The sequence below is a fragment of the Euphorbia lathyris genome, chromosome 2 (assembly GCF_963576675.1).
Source record: "Euphorbia lathyris chromosome 2, ddEupLath1.1, whole genome shotgun sequence".
Taxonomy (NCBI): domain Eukaryota; kingdom Viridiplantae; phylum Streptophyta; class Magnoliopsida; order Malpighiales; family Euphorbiaceae; genus Euphorbia; species Euphorbia lathyris.
Window position 1 is genome coordinate 35,845,509 of NC_088911.1, and position 21,360 is coordinate 35,866,868.

A 21,360-nucleotide genomic window follows, 5' to 3' on the forward strand; every position below is an offset into this window, starting at 1 on the left:
GACCATGCTCCATCAATAAGGAAGTCACTAACCGGATTGAAGAGATTAGTTTGTTGTTTAGCCGGGATAAGTAATTGAATTGCAACCGGCGGGTCAATCCACCTGTCTGACCAGAAATTTAAGCTTGAGTCGGTGCCAATCCACCATTTAATCTGCCCCTGTAATGTGTGGTAACAACTTTTGCAAGATGACCAAACAGAAGAATTGCATGAATTGTTTGGCTTGGCCCGAGGGGTAAAAGAAACGAGACTTTAGGAGGTTGATCACGAATGAGTTCCCCTGAATGAGATCCCAACATATTTTTCCCAGTAAAGCCATGTTTCCCTTGTCAAAATTTTTTATTCCAAGGCCTCCGCTTTTAGTGTTCTGGCATCAGATATTCCATGGCACAGTAATTAGCTTCCGTTTATCTCTGTTACCGGTCCAAATAAAGTTTCTAACAGCTTTATTGACATTATTCAAAAGGCTTTTAGGCCAGGGATAAATCAGGAAAGTGTGAATCAGTGCCCCTGACATGGCCGATTTCACCAAACTTACTCGCCCAGCCATAGAGAGAGCATTTCCTTTCCAATCAGCAAATTTGCTTAGGAACCGGTCCATGAGAGGTCTGAGATGGCGGGCTTTAGGAGCGCCCTGGAATAAGGGAACTCCAAGATAAACGAAAGGGGGCTTTGCGATTTTGATATTCAGAATTCCAGCCATGCGCATAGCGCGCCCCATGTTTATACCAGTGCCAAAGTATATGGCCGACTTATCCCAACTACCATTTGACCAGAATTTGCTCCGTACATTTCAAAAAGGTCCCTAATAATTTTGATGTTTTTCTTGGTGGCTTTCCCAAAGAGGAGAATGTCATCAGCATATAAAAAATGCGAAGGGAAAAGCGATCTGTTCGAATAGGTCATATGGGAGAAGTGGCCCTCTTGAACAAGCTTGTTTAAGCAACGACTGAAAAAGTCCTCAGCTATACCGAATAAAATTGGGGAGAGCGGGTCACCTTGCCTAACACCACGGGAGCAGCCAAAATACCCATGGCTATTACCTCCGATAAGAACTGAGATTCTGGATGAAGCAAGAATGTTGAGGATCCAATCTCGGAATTGCAGAGAGAAACCAAAAGATTCCATTACAGACAGCAGGAAGTTCCAGTCAACCGTGTCAAAGTCCTTGTGAATATCAATTTTCACTGCCATGTTGCCCCCGAAACATTTCTTATTGAGTAGATTAACTCCTTCTGATGCCGCAGCAATGCATGGTGTATACTTCTCCCTCTGATGAAGCCAAACTGATTCGGGGAGATTATTTTTCTTGTTACTGAAGCAAGTCTGTCAGCCAGAAGCTTTGATATAATCTTATAAGAGAAATTACTCATCACAATCGGGCGAAACTGAGTGATCAGATTCGCACCGTCAATCTTCGGAAGCAGTGCCATAAGATTGGAATTTTGACCCGGTAAGATGTAGCCTGTTTCAAAAAAAATGGGTGACCATGTTGCATACGTCTATGCCCACGATCTCCCAATAGTGTTGATAAAATAAGCCTCTGAATCCGTCTGGACCTGGCGCACTGTCTTTGCTAAGGCTAAACACAGCATTCCGAATTTCTACTGAGTCAGGCATCCTGGTGAGCGATTCATTATCTTCCTGTGAGACCAGATTCGGAATAACCTCTGCAATTCGCCCTTGATTCACCCTGACGGCATCGCTGGAGAAAAGCGCTGAGTAGTAACCAGTGATGTGGCTGGATATTTGGCTGATATCCGAGGAGGGGGTGCCGTCAATCAAAATATTCTGAATGCCCGTCATCGCTTTCCGGACTTTAGCTGACCTGTGGAAAAAACTAGAATTTCTATCCCCAGCGGCTAGCCATTGGATCCGGCTTCGTTCTCTAAGGAGCAGCTCTTGTCTATACAGCTGTAAATCAAGGTTATTTTGAGCCTCAATCTCTTGGTGGTGCCTGTTAGCTGAGCATCCCAAAGAAGAAATCTCAAGCTGAATCTGCAGAAGAAGATCTTTAGTAGCACTGATATTTGTTTCAACCCTTCCGAAGACATTTTTGTTCCATGCCCGGATGACGGGACGAAGTGTCTTTAACTTGTGACACAACAGTTGCGCAGGCGGTAAGGAAACATGCATGTCCCGCCAGTGATCTGAGATTACTGATCTGAGCGAAAGATGCGTGGTCCACATTGCAAGAAATTTGAACCGAGGAGGTCCCAAGTTACCTTTATTGCAATTAATTAGTAACGGACAGTGATCTGACCTGTGCCTGGGGAGAGCGGTGCAGACAATACTATCCCAGCAATCCAGAAAAGCCTCATTAATTAAAGCCCTGTTTAATTTGCATTCCACATGAGCTTGGCCATGTCGACCGTTGGTCCAAGTGAAGAAAGGCCCTGATGTGTCGACAGCCAAAAGGTTCCCCTGAGTTACAAAATTGCGGAAATCAGCACAAGCCGCACCTGATGGACTGGATCCCGTCTTCTCATGAGTGCCCATAACGGCGTTGAAGTCCCCCAAAACCAGCCACCTGGCCATAGGTGTGCGTAGGAGATTATCCTAAAGATCCCTTCTATTATTTACAGTGGTCTTTCCATAAAAAAATGAGATAGAAGAGCTTATCCCAGCCGATGTAAAACAAACCGAGATGTGCTGCTCATAATTATCAATAACAGTAACTGAACCAGCAGAAACAGCAGAAGCAAAAAGCCACATGGAATTGCATAAATTAACCTTAACCAAAGATAAACCCAAAGAAGTCCAGAAGTTACCTGAGATCCTGTCAAGACTAACCATCGGTTCCGAGAGACAGAGAAGGTCTGGACGGTGTTTCTGACAAAGTAATTTTAGAGCTCTTTGTGTTCTTGGGTTTGCAATACCCCTGCAGTTCCAGAAGAGAGAAATCATGAGTACCTAGCAGGGGGCGGCTCCTTCTCTTGGAGCGACTTAGAGCTTTGGGCGGGGACTGAGCTTTTTTTGCTTTCTTTTTAACTGTATGCCAATTCTCTTCGGAATTAGTTATCTGCAATAATACTTCAGCAACTGGTTCAGTACATTCAGTACCATTCTCATCCGTATCTGATGTGAAGAAATTGAGAGGTTTGGACAGATCAGGTAGCCGGATCGCATAATCTCTAACATGCTGCAGGATATCATCCTCTGAGTCACCCCATCTTGGAGCTGTTTGCTGACTCACCGCAGGGATGTGGTCTGCTGGAGCGTTTTGCTCTGATTTATGCAGAACTATTTGAAGTTCTGTTGAGGGTTCTTCAATTCGCTGTTTTTGTAATGGTTGCGTTCTTTCCCTCCATTCCGGTTTTCTAGAGACCGAACGGCTTCTATTGTTCTTGTGAGAAGCCCTTTGGGGGACGGCTTTTTCTTTACCCGGGTTTGTATTTGGATTGTGTCGGCACTGTGCAGCAGAGTGACCGATGGCAGAACAAATACTACAAAGGGGTGGTAGGCGCTCATATTCGAGATAAACCCATTGCATTAGATTGTCGGTGTCAATACGGAGTTTTGTTTGCAGAACCTTAGATAGTTCCACGTCAATCAGAACCCGAGCATAATGGCCAAATTCTCCATTCACAGTATTTTGATCAAATCTAATAGGAATACGCACTGCCCTGGCAATACTAGCTAGGATTCTAGGGTCCCAAAATTCCCAAGGTAAATTGTAGAAGCGAACCCATACCTGAGCCGAGGTTGATTTGTGTGATTCGGGGTTGAAACCGGGCGTCCAAGGAGAGAAACGCATAGTGCCAGGCTTTAGAAAAAGCGCTCTGGTGCTCCAGATGGCTTGAATAGAGCTTGCAGTGGGCATTATGATATGGAAGAATCCCTTCCCCAGAGATATTAGTTTCCAATCCATATTTCTGTGCCAGATTTGATTCAACTTGATTTTGAGGTCGGAGTGCTTCCAGGGGGTGTCGCCTTTGGCCAGGACTAGACATCCAATCATAGAGTGTTGACACGACTTAACCCGTTCATTGTATATGGCCTGTTGAATACGGACAGCCTTAAAAACCCCTTCATCAGAGACCTTAGATACAGCTGGTTCAGGGCTTAGAGGGATTGAGCTGGCCACTGCGGCAGCAAAGGACTTATCGGCGGCGGAGGAGCTAGCCGGAAAGGGCTTGACAGGGGGCCGTCCAAAAAGGTGTGCAATGTTCGAGTCTTCATTTGTGTGTCGGGAAGCGAACTTCTCGAAGGAATTTCGTGAGAACAGATGAGCGATAGCTCCATCTGCCATGGATTCCGGCGGATTGGACATGGTTAATTAGAGAAAGAGAGGGCGGCGGAGAGCGGTGGGGGAAAGGTCGGAAGAGGCGGCTAGGGTTCCCGTATCTCTTTTAGATCGGGAATATAAACTCAAGAACAGGTCAGATGGGTCGGTCTGTGCTATTTTTATAAATCTCAAACCCGTCTAAAAAAGAACGGACTTTAACGGGCATGGGTCAGACTGAGCCTATAGACAATTTTTCATACCCAAGCCCAACTCAATAGCCACGGGTCTGGACAGGAAAGACCGGTACCTGGACCTGTAAACAGGTCTAATAGAGACTATTAGTTGTAATCTGCCAGCTTTGGATAAAAATAGAAAATCCTAATATGACTAACTTAACCCAAATTCAAATTGGTACTTTAATTTGATATTTAAGATAAAATCAGGCCAAATTGACATGTGTCAAATAATTACCAATCACAATTTTGGACAAAATTGATCTTACTAGCCAACTTCAAGAGCTAAACTGATCCGGGCCAAATTGATGCCCGAACTTAATTTTGGACTAAGTTGATTTTACTAGCCAACTTCAAGGGCTAATTTGATCTTAGATGCCAAGTTGAAGGGGCAAATTGATGCCAAAACTTAATTTTGGAGTAAATTAATCTTACTAGCCAAGAATAATTATAAATGTCATCTGATCATCAAGACAAGCACAATGAGCCTATAGAATTCTCTTGTAGTATTTTAGCAAATATTAGGTTTGTTTGATAAAACTGAAAATTAAAAATTTTCATTTAATTTCCATTTTTCAAGGGCTAAATATAATGTTCAATTTAAAATTTTAAGTTAAATATTTTAGCTAATCAAGATAAGTGATTTTTAACTTAATTGAACATTTTAAGTTGTTAAATAATTATAACTATAAAAAAACGCTTAATAAATAAGTTCTTAAACTATAAAATTAAATAATCCTTTAGATTATCAAACAGAGTCTTACTTTCGGAGGCTTGCATGTGAGATCTCTCATTCCAACATAAAGAATAGTTTTTTCTGTTGTTACTCCTTTCGTTTGTATCCATTTGAGAACGTCTTTAGAAGAAGGAACCTTATTAAGACAATGTTGTATACTTAACCTAGGAACTTGAATATTGGCACTTCTCAATCTAATTTCCAAGCAATTTACTATGGAATGATAGGCGCAAGTATCTGAAATTTAAGAAACGAAAAAGGTATGTAAATCAATTTTCCATACTAATTTCAAAATCTAAAGCACCAATTACGTACTTACTCGCAGCCTGCTTGTATGGCACTGGTACGAAATTCACTCTTGACAGTTTTTTTATATGACATGATGTCATATAATACATTTTAAGAAAAAGTATTTCCTTATCTTCTGTCATTATTCTTTGATCAAAACCTATTAAACAATGGAAAATAAAACTCTAAACGCTTAATATGGAGCATTAAGTCATTGAAACATATTTTAAAATGGACTACAAAAGCATGCGAATGAGAAGAAAATGTATGATTTTAATGAAGAAAATTTTAACAGTATGATTTTTAGAAAAATGTTTGAACAGTGAATAGAAGAAATGTGATTGGATGAAAATAAAAATAAAATGGAACACTACAAGTCATTTAGTCCAGTATGTGTAGAATTGTTTTTAATCATGCATATATAGAAAATAATGTCAAACTATAAAATCTAAATTTTATTGAAAATATTAAAAAAAATAATTTTAGAATAAGATATACAGATAACTACTTTTTGACAAAAAAAAAAACGGTGATGCGCTATCTTTATTTATCTAAAAATCAAAATTTATCCAAAAATAAAATAAAAAAATGTTTCACAATTTGTTTAAATTCAAATCATTTTTGCATTATTATAATAGGATTGAAGCTTAAATTAAACCCCAACTTAAGCTTAAATTATCCCTTAGCTTTGCATTTAAAAAATAAGCTCATTACTTTGGGCTTAACTTATAACCACGACTAACTTTACCATATTATTCTAAAAAAGTTAACTTAGACTCTAACACCCGATTTTCAATAACATTTATTAGTCATAAAACCGCATTAAAACGTCTCTTTTATTACCCATTAAAATCATAGTTCAAACATTTAATTCTAAGGTCAAAACAATTAAGGACTCCAAATGCAATCGTCTCAATCTTAATAATAAGAAATCCTAAAAGTAATATCTAAGTCAAGCATGTATAAGACTTTACATAATTATTAAACCTCAATATGAATAGCAAAAACAAGGCTTCTTACACCATAATTACAATGAAAGAAATCAACATATATATGATTTTTAAAGAAGAACCACTTAATGGAGTAAGAGAAAAAGGTATAACTCCAATTTTGCCATAATACCTATTTTGGTACTTTATTCTTTTTTTTTATGAGTTATTACCTATTAAGGTAAAGTCATGAACTGAATGTTGATTGCCAAAATAATAGAGCTAGACATATAAAGTACCTACTAAGCTTTAAAATAGAAATAAAACCATGCTAATTAACCAATTATTACCTTAATACTACCAAACTTTAATTGAGCTACTTATTTTTTGAATCATACATTACAGCACTAATAATTAAATAAATAAATCATAGAAAAATAAAAGTAGAAGCATAGTGATGATATTATACATAGTGTTAATCTCCATAATCACTACGCGCTACTCTTTTAAGCTTTATCACAAACAATCATTTTTTCAATAAACTGCTTTCAGAAGGAACCATTGCATGTTATTGAAAGAATAAAACAAATATAATATATAATAAATGATCTTTAGAGAAAGAAAAACTATTAAGCATGTGGAAATTATGTCATTAGTTGACTTCATCACGAGTTTTTAGTGATCAATGTGGTATATAACAATTAATTAATGCAGGTTATAAAAAGAAGAGAAAAAAATCGGTTGAAGTCATGTGAGCAATAAAAGAAGCATTTGAAACTTTGAGAAAGATGGAGACAAGGTGTATATGATTAAGACTAAGCATTCAATACTTGTTTGGAGAGAAATATATAATAAAATAAGAGTAGATTGAGCAGTTCATTTTTGTTTTGGAAAAGAACAATATGTCAATTAATATTACCAAGCAACAGAAGAAGAAGGAGGAGATTCTTAATTCCATTGGAACTTCATGTCATATGGTTATGGTTATTGCAATAGTTTAATCTCTTCTTATAAAACTAATTTAAATTATGAAAACAATTTATTTAAATGATTGCTTACAGATAGCTGTCAACTGAGATCCACTACAAAAAAAATGGCTTTTAGTAAGGGGAAAAATCGTTATTAAAAGTCCAATTACCCTTATTAAAAGCTTTTAATAAGTGGAAAAGCCCCTTATGGGCCCCTTGTTAAACGTTGCCTTGCTAATTGTTTTTAATAACGGAAATGAAACCGCTTATTATTAAACTTACAATAATGGAAAATCTACCATTATTAAAAAACGTTTGTAATAATTAAATATCCACTTATTAAAACTAATTATAATAAGACAAAAAACACTTATTAAAAACTAATGAGATGTTTAAAAGCCACTTGTTATACACTAATTATAATAATTAAAAACCCTTATTAAAATATATTATTAATAATAAATGAATCCCTTATTAAAAAGGTCTTTATCACAAAAATATATAATAATAAATAATGGTTCGTTAAATCGTCATTTTTCACAATTAAAACATCTTAACACAAATTAACCATAAAAAATTATAATATAATAAAAATTGAAAGGTCAACCATCCAATAATTACAATATATATCCCAAAAATTGTTTGTAAAGTTAATTTCATCAAGAGAGATACATACAATTTCCTATTTACCTAACAAAATATATCAAAAAAGTTGTTAGGAAATTTAATCTCTGTATCTTGAACCAAAAAATTGATTGATTGTCCAAATATATGCTCGATCAAGTGGCAAACTGTTGTTGTATCAAATAGCCTACAAGAAATAACAAGAAAATTCCAGAATTAGTTGATCACACTGATAAGTTTTAGACAGACAAGCATATTTGACATTAATATCTTAACTCTCATTTTACTTTCAATTCTGAAAACACTCGTCATGTATATTGATTATAAACAATGAACAGTTTGAGGAGGGAAACGTCTTTCTATTTGGAGTTTCGATCTGGAATTTTGGAAGAAAAAAGAGGGAATCGAAATTTTGAGGGGGAAACCCAAAAACATAAAATTTTGTCCCCTATATTTTTAGGGACAATTTTTTCGTCCCCATTTTTCGTCCTTGTTTCCTCCGTCCTTGATTCTATAGGGGACGAAAAGAATGATGTCGTCCCCATTTAGAGGGACGATTGTCGTCCCCGCTCTTAAGGACGACTGTCGTCCTCGTTCCTAGGGACGACATTTCATCCCTATTCTTAGGGACGACATTTCATCCCCGTTTATAAGGACGACTATCGTCCCTATTCTTAGGGACGACATTTCATCCCCGTTCCTAAGGACGACTATCGTCCCCATTCCTAAAGACGGTATGTCGTCCCCATATAATACTGATAAAAATTTCATCCCTACAATAAGATACAACAATCATCCCCAAAAAATAATATGATAATTATTAAGCAAAACAAATAAATTATCCATTTTAAACTAGCAATTTACTAGTTCATTTTCAACAACACACCAAACACTCATATATAGACATAAAAAAAATCACAAGGTTAAGCTGATTATGAACACAATAATTTATTATTTAACGGTAATATTCAACAGAAAATGATTAAAAACGGAATAGTACATATCCATTGAGCTTGTTCTTCCCAAACAACATTATAGTACAAATATGCCCTACAATAATTTCTATGATCAATAAAACAATATTCAAACGCCTCTTGAGCATTAAACTGTTTCATTCTGCTCACCTCTTTGTTAATCTACAATGATTAAAATAGTGTAAGGTGTTCCATCTGCAAAAGAAGTCCATAAATATATCATTATATTTTCACAACGTAACAATATAAAGAAGTAGAATAAAATCATGCAAGTATAGTATCTTTATCATACAAATACATTTCTGCTCTGTCTGATCATACAGATATTATAATGTTATAACATTAACACTTGTTCACCAATAATCTACAATTGACTATTCATTAACTATTTAAATTCATAAAAGTAAATCCATCAATTTTTAATGTAAACATGAGACTTAAATTAATGGGGACTTCCCTAAATCAATTTTCTTATAAGTAAAAAACATAAATTATAGAAGTATAAAGCCACGAGCCAATTTTAGCTTAGTATTAGCAGGGATAAGGTTTTCCATAACTTAAACCCAATTATCACCCTAGAATACTACATATCACTCTAAAATTCAAGCTATAAATATTCTAATTCTAGCATCAAGACAATGTAATAATTTAGCTTAATATATAGCACCAAGTATGAGAGAACATATCATCTTACTTTATTGTATAAGACATAAATTAAACATGTTCAAAGCCTTCAGCATCATGAGTGTACGAAGTTCTCCCAAACGAGCATCCATCATATATTGGGACTAGCAACAACTGTCCAACATGGCCTGTTTAACTACGTAACAACACAAATATTACACAAGGCACAAGCGATAGAAGAACAACTATGGCATGTGCAATAACGAATTTAGCAGCACCAAATAATGATCGACTTTAAAGCATAACCCATTAAAGTCCTATTTAGTTATTTTAATAAAATGAAAGCTTACGATCAAAACATTTATTGGAAATAATTAAAATGAAGATATTCTTTCTTAGAGACTGAAACATAAGGAAAAGTAAATTCTTACAGCTTCATCCTCTGCATCATAATCTTCAAGACTAGCTTCTCGCAGATTCTGAGCATTTTCTTCCTCATCGTCATCACGATCCATCTGATTTGTATGCTCCCTGTAACTTTCATTGCCATCTTCATCTTCTACTTCTTTATGATCACCCATCATGTTTATTTCTGCTTCTTCCATCTCATAGTGTGACTTTGAGCTCTTATCCTTATTTCCGTTCTTTCCATTTTCTCGTCCTCTTATCAATGTGACCACCCTCATCATCTTCTATCTTCGACCTGTCTTCCACTTAGAACTGGCTATACTGCTCTTCCATTGCTCCCGAAAGCAATACCAAAATTAGGCAAATGAGAAACTGATCTTAACCATGTGCTTATTTCAGATAAAGTATCTTATTAAGACCTTGGAAGTACCTTTGAACATTCAATAGATACTCTAATTTCATGTGAAGGTGCAGGCATATGAAACAGAGCAAGTTTTTAACTACACATGCTCAAAGTTCTCTTCTAGTTGTTGCACCTTTTTAGTTCATCCTATTGCTTTCTCCTCTCTAATTTTTTTGCAATTAAAATGTTGATGTTATCAGCAACTAATGTAAAACAACGCTGACCAATACAAATGGTTTCAAAGAAAGTTAATAGTTGCGGAGCTGGAATTTCCTCTGTTCTTTAAAATCCATGGCTGTGAAAAAAAAGATAAGAATTGCGAAAAGGTAAAATCCTTTTTTTAAAGAAAAAATCCAGAAATTTAAAAACAAACTTGGTCTATCAATTGTTTAAGGTATATTAAGCTCGTGAAGAGTGCTGAAACCACAATTGAAGCAGAAGAAAGTTTGATAAGAAGCTCAATCAGACCCTGCCAACATAATGGAAACACAGAACTTGAGAGACAATTAAAAATGTGCTAATATAATGTCAAACTTGATTTGTACAGATGATGGACATTGTATATTGGTTGGGATAGATTTTAATTAGTCCATGCTTAAGAAGTTAATTCAGCATCTAGTCGCAGCTTTGAACACCCGAAAACATTATGTGTCATGGTGTGTAAGTGTAAAGCATACAACTTTTGGAATTTGGCATACAAAAATAAGGCAGAAAATAACATGCTTTAAATTCTAGAATTTGCTATTAGAACTTCTCATGCTATAAGAAACAAATGCATCAGACTTGACACAAATGGCTTGAATCTTTAATTAACATGAAAATTTTCATGAAAATCATCCTTAACCTACATTACCATGGAGTTTTCTAAGGTTACCAGAGTTTGCTTCATTGAACATATAGAGCAATAATTTTAAAGCACTATTTGTTCCTTCTTAGCTTCTTAGTTATACAAAAATAATAGTTGGGCTTTTGTGGAATGAAATCTGAAGATTCAACTATGCTTTATGGAATGAAAAGAAATTTTACCATCCCTGCAGTATCCATATCAGGCCTCACCATACTACTAACTTTTGAAACAGAGCTTGATAAAACTGGAGAATTAACACTGGAGAATTGGACCCATTTGGCAGCAATTCCTGACAATACTCTCTTTTCAAATACCCATAACATATAAAATTCACAAATAAAAATACATTGCATTGGGGGTAAGGGTCAATAGAACAGTGAAATTGCAAATAAAACAAACAGGAAGAGTCTAATTAAATTTTACCGAAAACAAATTGACCTAATTTTAAGACTCGAAACTAGATAGATATATATAGTTATAGAGAATGAGAATGAGAGAGTAGATATACCAATGGTGAAGGAGAAAGGGCGTGAGCGAGACAATCAATGAGAGTCGTGGAGGAACAATGGTGAACGACGAGGAGAGGATAACGACATGCGATCTTCAACCGATTGAGAGACAATTAGAACATTAAGGTAGAAACTTCAGCAACAACAAATAAAAAGTGGAGGATTTCAAATCCATTTACGAAGAGAAGAGCTGAGGGTTGAGGGTTTGGAAAATTTTCAAATCAATTTGGCAAATTGGAAAGAGAAGGGCTGAGCGTTTCACGGAGAGAAAAACACAAAAGTGAGAAATGGAAAATAAACAAAGAGAGTTTGTTTGTCCCTTATTTTATTATTGGAAATTAATTTATTTTATATAAATACTCATCAATATAAATTTGTCCCCTATTCTAATGTTTAAGAGTATTAGGCACTATATGAATATTTGTCCCTATTACTAATTTAACAATCATATTTAAGGACAATCGAATTTAATTGTCCCTAACTATTTGTACCCAAAACTCTCTTTTTTTGTAGTGACATGTTATTGAAAGAATAAAACAAATATAATATATAATAAATGATTTTTAGAGAAAGAAAAACTATTAAGCATCTGGAAATTATGTCATTAGTTGACTTCATCACGAGTTTTTAGTGATCAATGTGGTATATAACAATTAATTAATGCAGGTTATAAAAAGAAGAGAAAAAAATCGGTTGAAGTCATGTGAGCAATAAAAGAAGCATTTGAAACTTTGAGAAAGATGGAGACAAGGTGTATATGATTAAGACTAAGCATTCAATACTTGTTTGGAAAGAAATATATAATAAAATAAGAGTAGATTGAGCAGTTCATTTTTGTTTTGGAAAAGAACAATATGTCAATTAATATTACCAAGCAACAAAAGAAGAAGGAGGAGATTCTTAATTCCATTGGAACTTCATGTCATATGGTTATGGTTATTGCAATAGTTTAATCTCTTCTTATAAAACTAATTTAAATTATGAAAACAATTTATTTAAATGATTGCTTACAGATAGCTGTCAACTGAGATTCACTACAAAAAAATGGCTTTTAGTAAGGGGAAAAATCGTTATTAAAAGTCCAATTACCCTTATTAAAAGTTTTTAATAAGTGGAAAAGCCCCTTATGGGGCCCTTGTTAAACGTTGCCTTGCTAATTGTTTTTAATAACGAAAATGAAACCGCTTATTATTAAACTTACAATAATGGAAAATCTACCATTATTAAAAAACGTTTGTAATAATTAAATATCCACTTATTAAAACTAATTATAATAAGACAAAAAACACTTATTAAAAACTAATGAGATGTTTAAAAGCCACTTGTTATACACTAATTATAATAATTAAAAACCCTTATTAAAATATATTATTAATAATAAATGAATCCCTTATTAAAAACGTCTTTATCACAAAAATATATAATAATAAATAATGGTTCGTTAAATCGTCATTTTTCACAATTAAAACATCTTAACACAAATTAACCATAAAAAATTATCATATAATAAAAATTGAAAGGTCAACCATCCAATAATTACAATATATATCCCAAAAATTGTTTGTAAAGTTAATTTCATCAAGAGAGATACATACAATTTCCTATTTACCTAACAAAATATATCAAAAAAGTTGTTTGGAAATTTAATCTCTGTATCTTGAACCAAAAAATTGATTGATTGTCCAAATATATGCTCGGTCAAGTGGCAAACTGTTGTTGCATCAAATAGCCTACAAGAAATAACAAGAAAATTCCAGAATTAGTTGATCACACTGATAAGTTTTAGACAGACAAGCATATTTGACATTAATATCTTAACTCTCATTTTACTTTCAATTCTGAAAACACTCGTCATGTATATTGATTATAAACAATGAACAGTTTGAGGAGGGAAACGTCTTTCTATTTGGAGTTTCGATCTGGAATTTTGGAAGAAAAAAGAGGGAATCGAAATTTTGAGGGGGAAACCTAATAAGTAGATGGGCGGTAAAACCAAAATGTTTTAACAAGGGTTTTTTTATTACTAATATAATTATTAAGGGATTTTAATTTTATTAAGGAAATAAAAATAAAAATATTTTAATTTAGAGTGAATTAATAAGGGGAAATTTTAGTCAAATTTAATAAAAAAAAAGTTTGCTTTAATAATATAGTAAGGATATGTATGAGCAATATACTTTTAATAAGTGTAGTTTATACCCTTATTAAATTTTACATATTAATACTCATTTTTCTTATAATGATCTTATCATATAGAAGAAGGTAACACTATAAAAAAATATGAGTTTTTGGTACAAAAACTTAAAGACAAATTATAGTTGTTGTGCTTAATTATATTTTTAAAATTAATATAGAGGACAATTGTACATTTTGTCTCCCATTATTTTTCAATTTAGAAAAAGGGACAAAGTATATTAATATATATTAGAATTGGGCACAATTGAATTATACGGTGCTCAATGGTATTGTAAAATTCATTAGACACATTTATATTTGTCTCTAATATTTTTTTATAATAAAATATCAGAAAATTTGAAATTAATCGGAGTTATATTAAGAAAAAAACTTACCTCCTCTCCTTGTTCTCTTTCTTCCATTCTTTTCCTTATTTGCTTATCTTTCTTCCCTTCTCTTTTGTTTTTCTTTTTTCTGGATTAATGACTTTATCATCTCTTATCGCTTCACGACGGCTGGATCTCGGTGGAAGGCGGTGACAGCAGCTCCACGGCCTCGTCAAGTTCCAGCACGGTCTGATTACGCAACAACAAATTGAGGTGTTCCTTTTTAAAAGTTTAGGGTTTTAATTTTTGTTGGTTGATTTAGTTTATGAATTAGCTTTTGCAGAACTTTGATTAGTTCTCCATTCAATTTTCAGCAATGTTCAGATCAATTTTGAGGAATGGCGTTCGCACTCGCAACAATTTCTATCCTCTTCAATAATTTAGGTATGGTTCTTTCCATGGGTTTGAATACTCTGAAACCTGGCTCTCTCTATTGACTTCACAGATCATTTTGAAAAACCTTAATTGTTTTACTATCTAATTCGACCTTCTCCTTTTACTGCCCGAACAATTCCAAAAGCTATAATCTAACCTTCATAGGCTTATCAATGTAATTTCCCCCTTCTTTTTTAATTTCCCCCCTTGTATAGACCTAAATAAAAATGTCAATTAAAGAGAATGAGACTAATCTTACTTATGGTAGTGATGGAAACAGAGATTAAACAACTTTCCTTTCTAGTTGATAGCCCTCTGCTCTCTGTAATTTTTGTTAAGTTTTGTCTTCTCTCTTTCCCTCATTTGGTTCAGTGTGGTATTTATGAAGTTAGCTAATTGATGAGGAAAGTTTCTTTATTTTTTGGTTTTTCTTTGCAGAAGACAAAAGACAGAGGGATTGCGTTCCTTCAACAGAAAAACACTAGATAAAGGCAATAAGATAAGTCTTCATCTTCCTTTAGATTACCCCTAAATTCGGCAATTATATCATTTATTGTAAACATGTAGTAGGTTTAATAAGAATCCTTTATATAAGGCTCATATTCTCTGTTCTTTATTGTTATTCCTGTGTGTTTGGCACTTTAGTTATCCCAAAGTAACGGGAACTTATAGATTTGAAGTTTTTCTTTGGTTTATTAAATTAATCTAGGTTACTTGGACCACTTTGAAAAACTATTTAGTTAATAGTTATTATTAGGAAATTCTTACTCGTCTTTACTTTGTCATTGAGAAGTTTGTGATGGAGTCAACTCTACTTTGTAGGGATTTGAATTGCTGGTTATCCTATATTTTCAATCTTGTCTGAAAGCTCTTATCTAGTTGTCCTACTGCAGTAGCAGAGGGATCTGAACTTGGCACTATTGTTATTTTTTTGTTAATTTGCTTTTGGTGAGACAAGGTGAAATTGCTTGATATGCATGACTTGAGAATTACACATTATCTTTAGTTTCTACATTATTGTAGTTGGTCTAAACGCACATGAGGTACATATCTTTTAGAGCAAACCTTGTATAAATTAGTTCTAAAGTACTTTCAGTAAGTGGCGGAGGCATCCCGAAGCTCGGGGGACTGACGTCCCCATCCTCGGTGCCTCCCCTTAGTAGTGTCGTATAGGGCTGCCTCCGCCCCACCTAAATTCTGGCGAGAACCATGTTGTAATTTGGTGAATGTTTCAGATAAAACTTTGAAAATAGCCCTTTTGTTCTGGATACTGAGATAATGAAGATAATGGAGCAGCCAGCCATATCCAGAGTTCAAACATTATGGCTCACCGATTTTAGAAGAGGTGAAGCCTTGTATCAGCACCAAGCTCAATAAAAGGCCCCATGAATTAGCACAAACTACCTCTCTGCCCCTGTTGCAACTTATTTTTGCAAGCTACCTTGTTGGATAATAATCTTTCCAATTTGAAAATGAAAAGTCTTGTTTGGGTGGTTGTTATTTTCAGGGATGGGAAATTAAAAAATGGGAATTTTGGGAGCTTTTCTAGTTTTTGTAAGAATAAAAAATGGGTTGAAGATTGCTTTTGTCATCACTTAGTTCCTTACCACTTGTAAGGATTTAGAATATAAAGAAACTTTTGTTTTATCTTGGTAAAAATCTATTATTTTTTGTTTTAGAAAAAGATATTCAAATCATTTTTATGTTTTTAATATGATTCATATATATATATATATATATATATATAGTGACGCTATAGAGAGGTATTCCCTCACTTTTTATTCTAAGGGAAGAATAGCCTTCCTCCAATTACCAAACAATATCCTCCTAATTTAATTAACCAATTTTAACAACTGTCTTTCTCTCTCATTCTCTGAAACCGATTCACACCTATTGTCTCTCTCATATTTCTGATTGACTACTCTCACTCTCTCTCTCTCTGATTGAAGGTGCCTAGAGATATATCACTACGATAATATTTCTGTCAAGATCTCTGTCCAAATTGGGTGATTCGCCAATTAAAATAAAATTAGTCGCTAAATTTCACGAAATACTTGTAGTGAATCAGAAATATGAGAGAGAACCGTGTGAATCCGTTTCAGAGAAGGAGAGAGAAAGAGAGGTGTTAGGTTACCCTCGCCATCTTCTGCCTCTCTCAAGTCTCGCCGGAGGCTGTTGCTACTCCATCTCTATCGACAGCTGCCATAAGGAATCACCTGAGCTCTCGGCTGTAGCTCAGAGTCGCGAGTGTTTCTATTGCTTTTTGAAATTGCTAGAGCAGATCGGAGTTGCCTAAGTTCAACGGAGATGGCATGTTGCTGCTGCATCCCCATTGAGTATATCGACACAAATTTTTTATTTCACGGAATTACATTGAAGACCTGAGACCTCATCTTGTATTGCTTCAAAGGAGGGGTAGATTGTAGTCGGCAAGTCCATCTGCTGATTTGCTCCACTAGCTTCAAAGGAATTAGGGTTATTTGAAACTGAGACACAATGAGATTGGAAAAATGTTGGTTCTGCTCCTCTACCGTATACCCTGGACATGGTATCCAGTTTGTTCGTAATGATGCAAAGATTTTTCGATTTTGTAGATCCAAATGCCACAAGAACTTTAAAATGAAGAGAAATCCACGCAAAGTAAAATGGACCAAACTTATAGGCGATTGCATGGGAAGGACATGACAGAGGATACAACCTTTGAGTTTGAGAGAAAGAGGAATAGGCCTGAGAGGTATGACAGGAATCTCACAGAGAATACTTTGAAGGCTATTAAGAAGATTGATAAAATCAGAACTGAGAGGGGAATCAAGCACATTGAAAAGAGGAAGAAGGGTAAGAAAATCAAGGAGTTTAAAGAAGCACACAAGGAAGTGGAGCAAGGTATTCACTTGGTCAAAGCTCCAACATTGCTTCAACAAGATCCATCTCTTACCTTACCAAAGATCAAGGTCACTGTACCCCAACAGCAAGTGGAAGAAAATAAGGCAATGGAAGAGTAGTTTTGTTATTAGTTTATGCTGTTGCCTTTCATATCTTGCACCTTTAGAGCATTTGAATTTAGGGCTTACTCATCTCTTTTGGAATCAATTGGGTTTTGTTATGATTTTACTTCCTTTGCCAAATGGTGCTGGTGGTGATAGTTTTGCGTTATGTTTACTCAGATAACACAGAACACAGAACGGTTCAATTTTTTTTTAATTAAAAAAAATTAAACAATGGTGCTATTACTGTTGTGGATTTAAAAAAAAAATTAAATTAAAATTGGTTAATTAAATTAGGAGAATATTGTTTGGTAATTGGAGTAAGGCTATTCTTCCCTTAGAATAAAAAGTGAGGGAATCCCTCTCTATAGCCTCACTCATATATATATATATATATATATATATATATATATATAAAGCACTCAACAATATCTATATTGGCTTGCAAAACCTATATTACATGGATACTCTTTAATTGCATTTTCACATTTCATGTCCGTGTCTATTTTTATTTGAAGGCTATTTTATGAGGGTTAAACATTTGAAGGCTATTGTAAGAGGGTTATGTTTTAGAAATAATGTTTTCCGTGTCAATTTTCGGGTTTATAACCGTGCAACATAGTGCAAAACCAATTGCAAGTCAATTTAAAATTCTTGTGAGACATAAAAAAAATTACGGCTAAAAGAAGATAATGGCTAAAAAAATTACGGCTAACAAAGCAAGAATATGAAGAAATTTGATAAGTTCAACTTTTAATGGCATTTTTTTATTAAGTTGCTTTTGATTAATGGCCAAGTCCATATCAAACGTATTTGGAAAATCAGATAAATAGTTTAGCTTTTAAGAGATAATGAGGATAGCTATTTTGCTTTTGTTGTAAGTTTCCCAAGGTTTTCAATTTCTCTGTTCTTTTTTTTGTCTTGGAAAGAAAACATTTTGTCATGGTAATTTCTAAAAACATTTAGGTCTCTCTTGGAGCTTGGACTACCATATTAGTTTATTTATCTTGACAATGCAGGAATTTGAAATCTTGGTCCAGAGAATCTGAACTCATGGTATCTGGGTCAGGAAGTGTACATAAATGTCTGGGGTTCCTTTGCTATTGCCTCATAATGTTATATATAGTTGGATATTATCATCCTTAGAGAAGTAAGATTTCAGAAATCTAATATGCCTAAGAAATTTTTTTTTTTTATGTTTGAGAATGAATTGACTATTTTGTGGTCTCTTGACATTTCATTTTTCACCTTGCAGGAATCAGTCTCAGAGGTTCAAGTGTGGTTAGAACAGTTTTTGCTGCATCAGTTGTAGCCTTGCATGAAAATTTTATCAGGTAACAGATTGGAAATGTGAAAGTATAAAAAGGCTGATTTGTTCCCATGGAAAATGAATCAAGCAAGGCAATTGCTTGTAGTATATAGATTAATTGTATCGTAGGATTGTTTATTCCTTAATCATTTTTGTTGATAAGGTGGGTTGCCTCAAATTCATTTATTCTATTAGCTTCCATTTTCATTGGCATAGAAATCAGGGTATTAAAGTTGCATCAGCCACATTTATATTTTATAAGCATTCTTCTTCTTTGGTAATTTTCATCAACTTAATATTATTGGTATTTGTTTCTTCTATGTCTCCATACTTGTTATTAATGTATAGTCATTTCAACTTTTTTGTCATTAGTTTTTAAGAAAATGCTTATTTCTATTTTTTTCCTTTGCACTTAGTTCTTTCTTGTGAAAAAACCTTCAGGTTTCTGTTCCTGATTGAAATTTAGTGATGTTGGACAAGTACCTGGATCAACTTGGCATATCAACAGTTTACGACACATAATCATACTGCAGACAATCGCTAATTGAGGCTTACCAAATTAAGACTACTACAAGTAATTTAATCAAACTTTTCCATTTGGGAAGAACGAGCCCATTGAGCGCACTGTTTAGTTCCATTTTTCTAATCATTTTGTGTTAAATATTATTGTTACATAATAGATAATTTTGTGTTGATTTTTTGTTTGGTTTATATCTACATATGAGGTTATGGTTTGCTGTTGAAGAATCAACTAGTTGATTACTGGTTGAAAATTAGTAATTTAATGGTTTTAATTAATAATTAGGTTTCCGATATTTTTCTGGGGCAAGTGTCGTCCCTTATTGAGGGACAAAAATATGATACTATTATATGGGAACGACATTCGTCCTTAAAAACATGGACGATAGTCGTCCGTATGAACGGGGGATGAGATGTCATCCCTACGAACAGGGACGACAGTCGTCCCTAAGAATAGGGACCACAGATGAAGTCGTCCCTAAGAATGGGGGATAACATGTCGTCCCTATGAATGGGGACGACAATCGTCCCTCAATGGGGACGACAGTCGTCCCTAAGAATGGGGATGATAGTCGTCCCTTTAAAGGAGGACGACATCATTTTTTTCGTCCCTATAGAATCAAGGACGGAGGAAACAAGGACAAAAAATGAGGATGAAAAAATTGTCCCCTAAAATATAGGGGACGAATTTTTATGGTTTTGGGGACGATTTTTGTCGTCCCCGAAAATGTTTTTTTTTTGTAGTGTAATGAAGGAAATAGACAAATTATAGGCAATGAATTGGAAAGCTACATGGAACTTAGAGTTCATTCATGATAAGGTTTGATTTTTTTCTCTCTCCCTTTGTAATATGTTTTATTCACATTCAAGTTCAATAACAATGGAGATGTAAAATGGATTTACAAACTTGTAAGGCCTGGTTAAATTTAACAAAATGGAAAAAAACAGAGAACATTAACCATCGGTCCCCTTAAATACCTAAATCCATATCTCCCTATTTACTCAAAGTAGATGCTCAAAAAGGTAATCAAAGAGAACATTAACATATTTACCTAACACAGATGAATTAAAGTAGAGCAGGAATCAACGGAGAGTAGGAATCGATCGAAATCATACAGACTCGAATGGTACGAGTCAGTGGGTACCAATATACTTTAAATTCTTTAATCATGGACAAATCTCAATATCTACTGAAGAAGAAGATTATTTATTATTTATTATTAAAATTAAAATTCTATCTTAAGATTTGTTGACCTCGTGTTTACAACTGAGGGTACTCGAATGGTTATAAATACCGGTGCAGTTGCCACCCCTAAGTCAAGAAACAAGCTAAAGTAAACACAAACTTGAACAATAATTAAATTTCATTCTAACAACATGAATTTAAAACCTTAAGTTTAATAAGCTTCCCAACATTATATAATATATTCCTTTTATTAATAGCAAATTAAAGAAAATATAAACTTGAACACTAGGATTCAGATTTGTCGTATACAATATAAATTTGAACATCATGATTAACACCAACATAAATACCTAAATTGCTAACACATGAATGAATAATTAATTTGCATATTATCCTGACGAACATAAAGTAACAACAACATATATGATATTGAAAACTTGAATATCAAACAAACTAATAACAAACAACAACATTATAAAGAACATAACTTATTAAGTAACAAGTACATGTTCTGCGCAAAAATACCAGCAAAATAATCAGTCCATGAAAACACACCCATAGCCCCATTTCAGCAAAAGTTGTGTTCAAAAAAATTCAAACCACTTTGAATTCAAAAATAGGTAGCCAACTGTCCCATAATCTAAGTCCTGTGCAAA

At 34.2% G+C, this 21,360-nt stretch overlaps 1 pseudogene; it reads left to right on the forward strand.

Annotated features, from left to right (window-relative positions):
• Positions 1-14,341: 14,341 nt before the first annotated feature.
• LOC136217765 (probable ribosome biogenesis protein RLP24) lies at positions 14,342-19,736 on the forward strand (annotated as a pseudogene).
• The last annotated feature ends 1,624 nt before the right edge of the window (positions 19,737-21,360 follow it).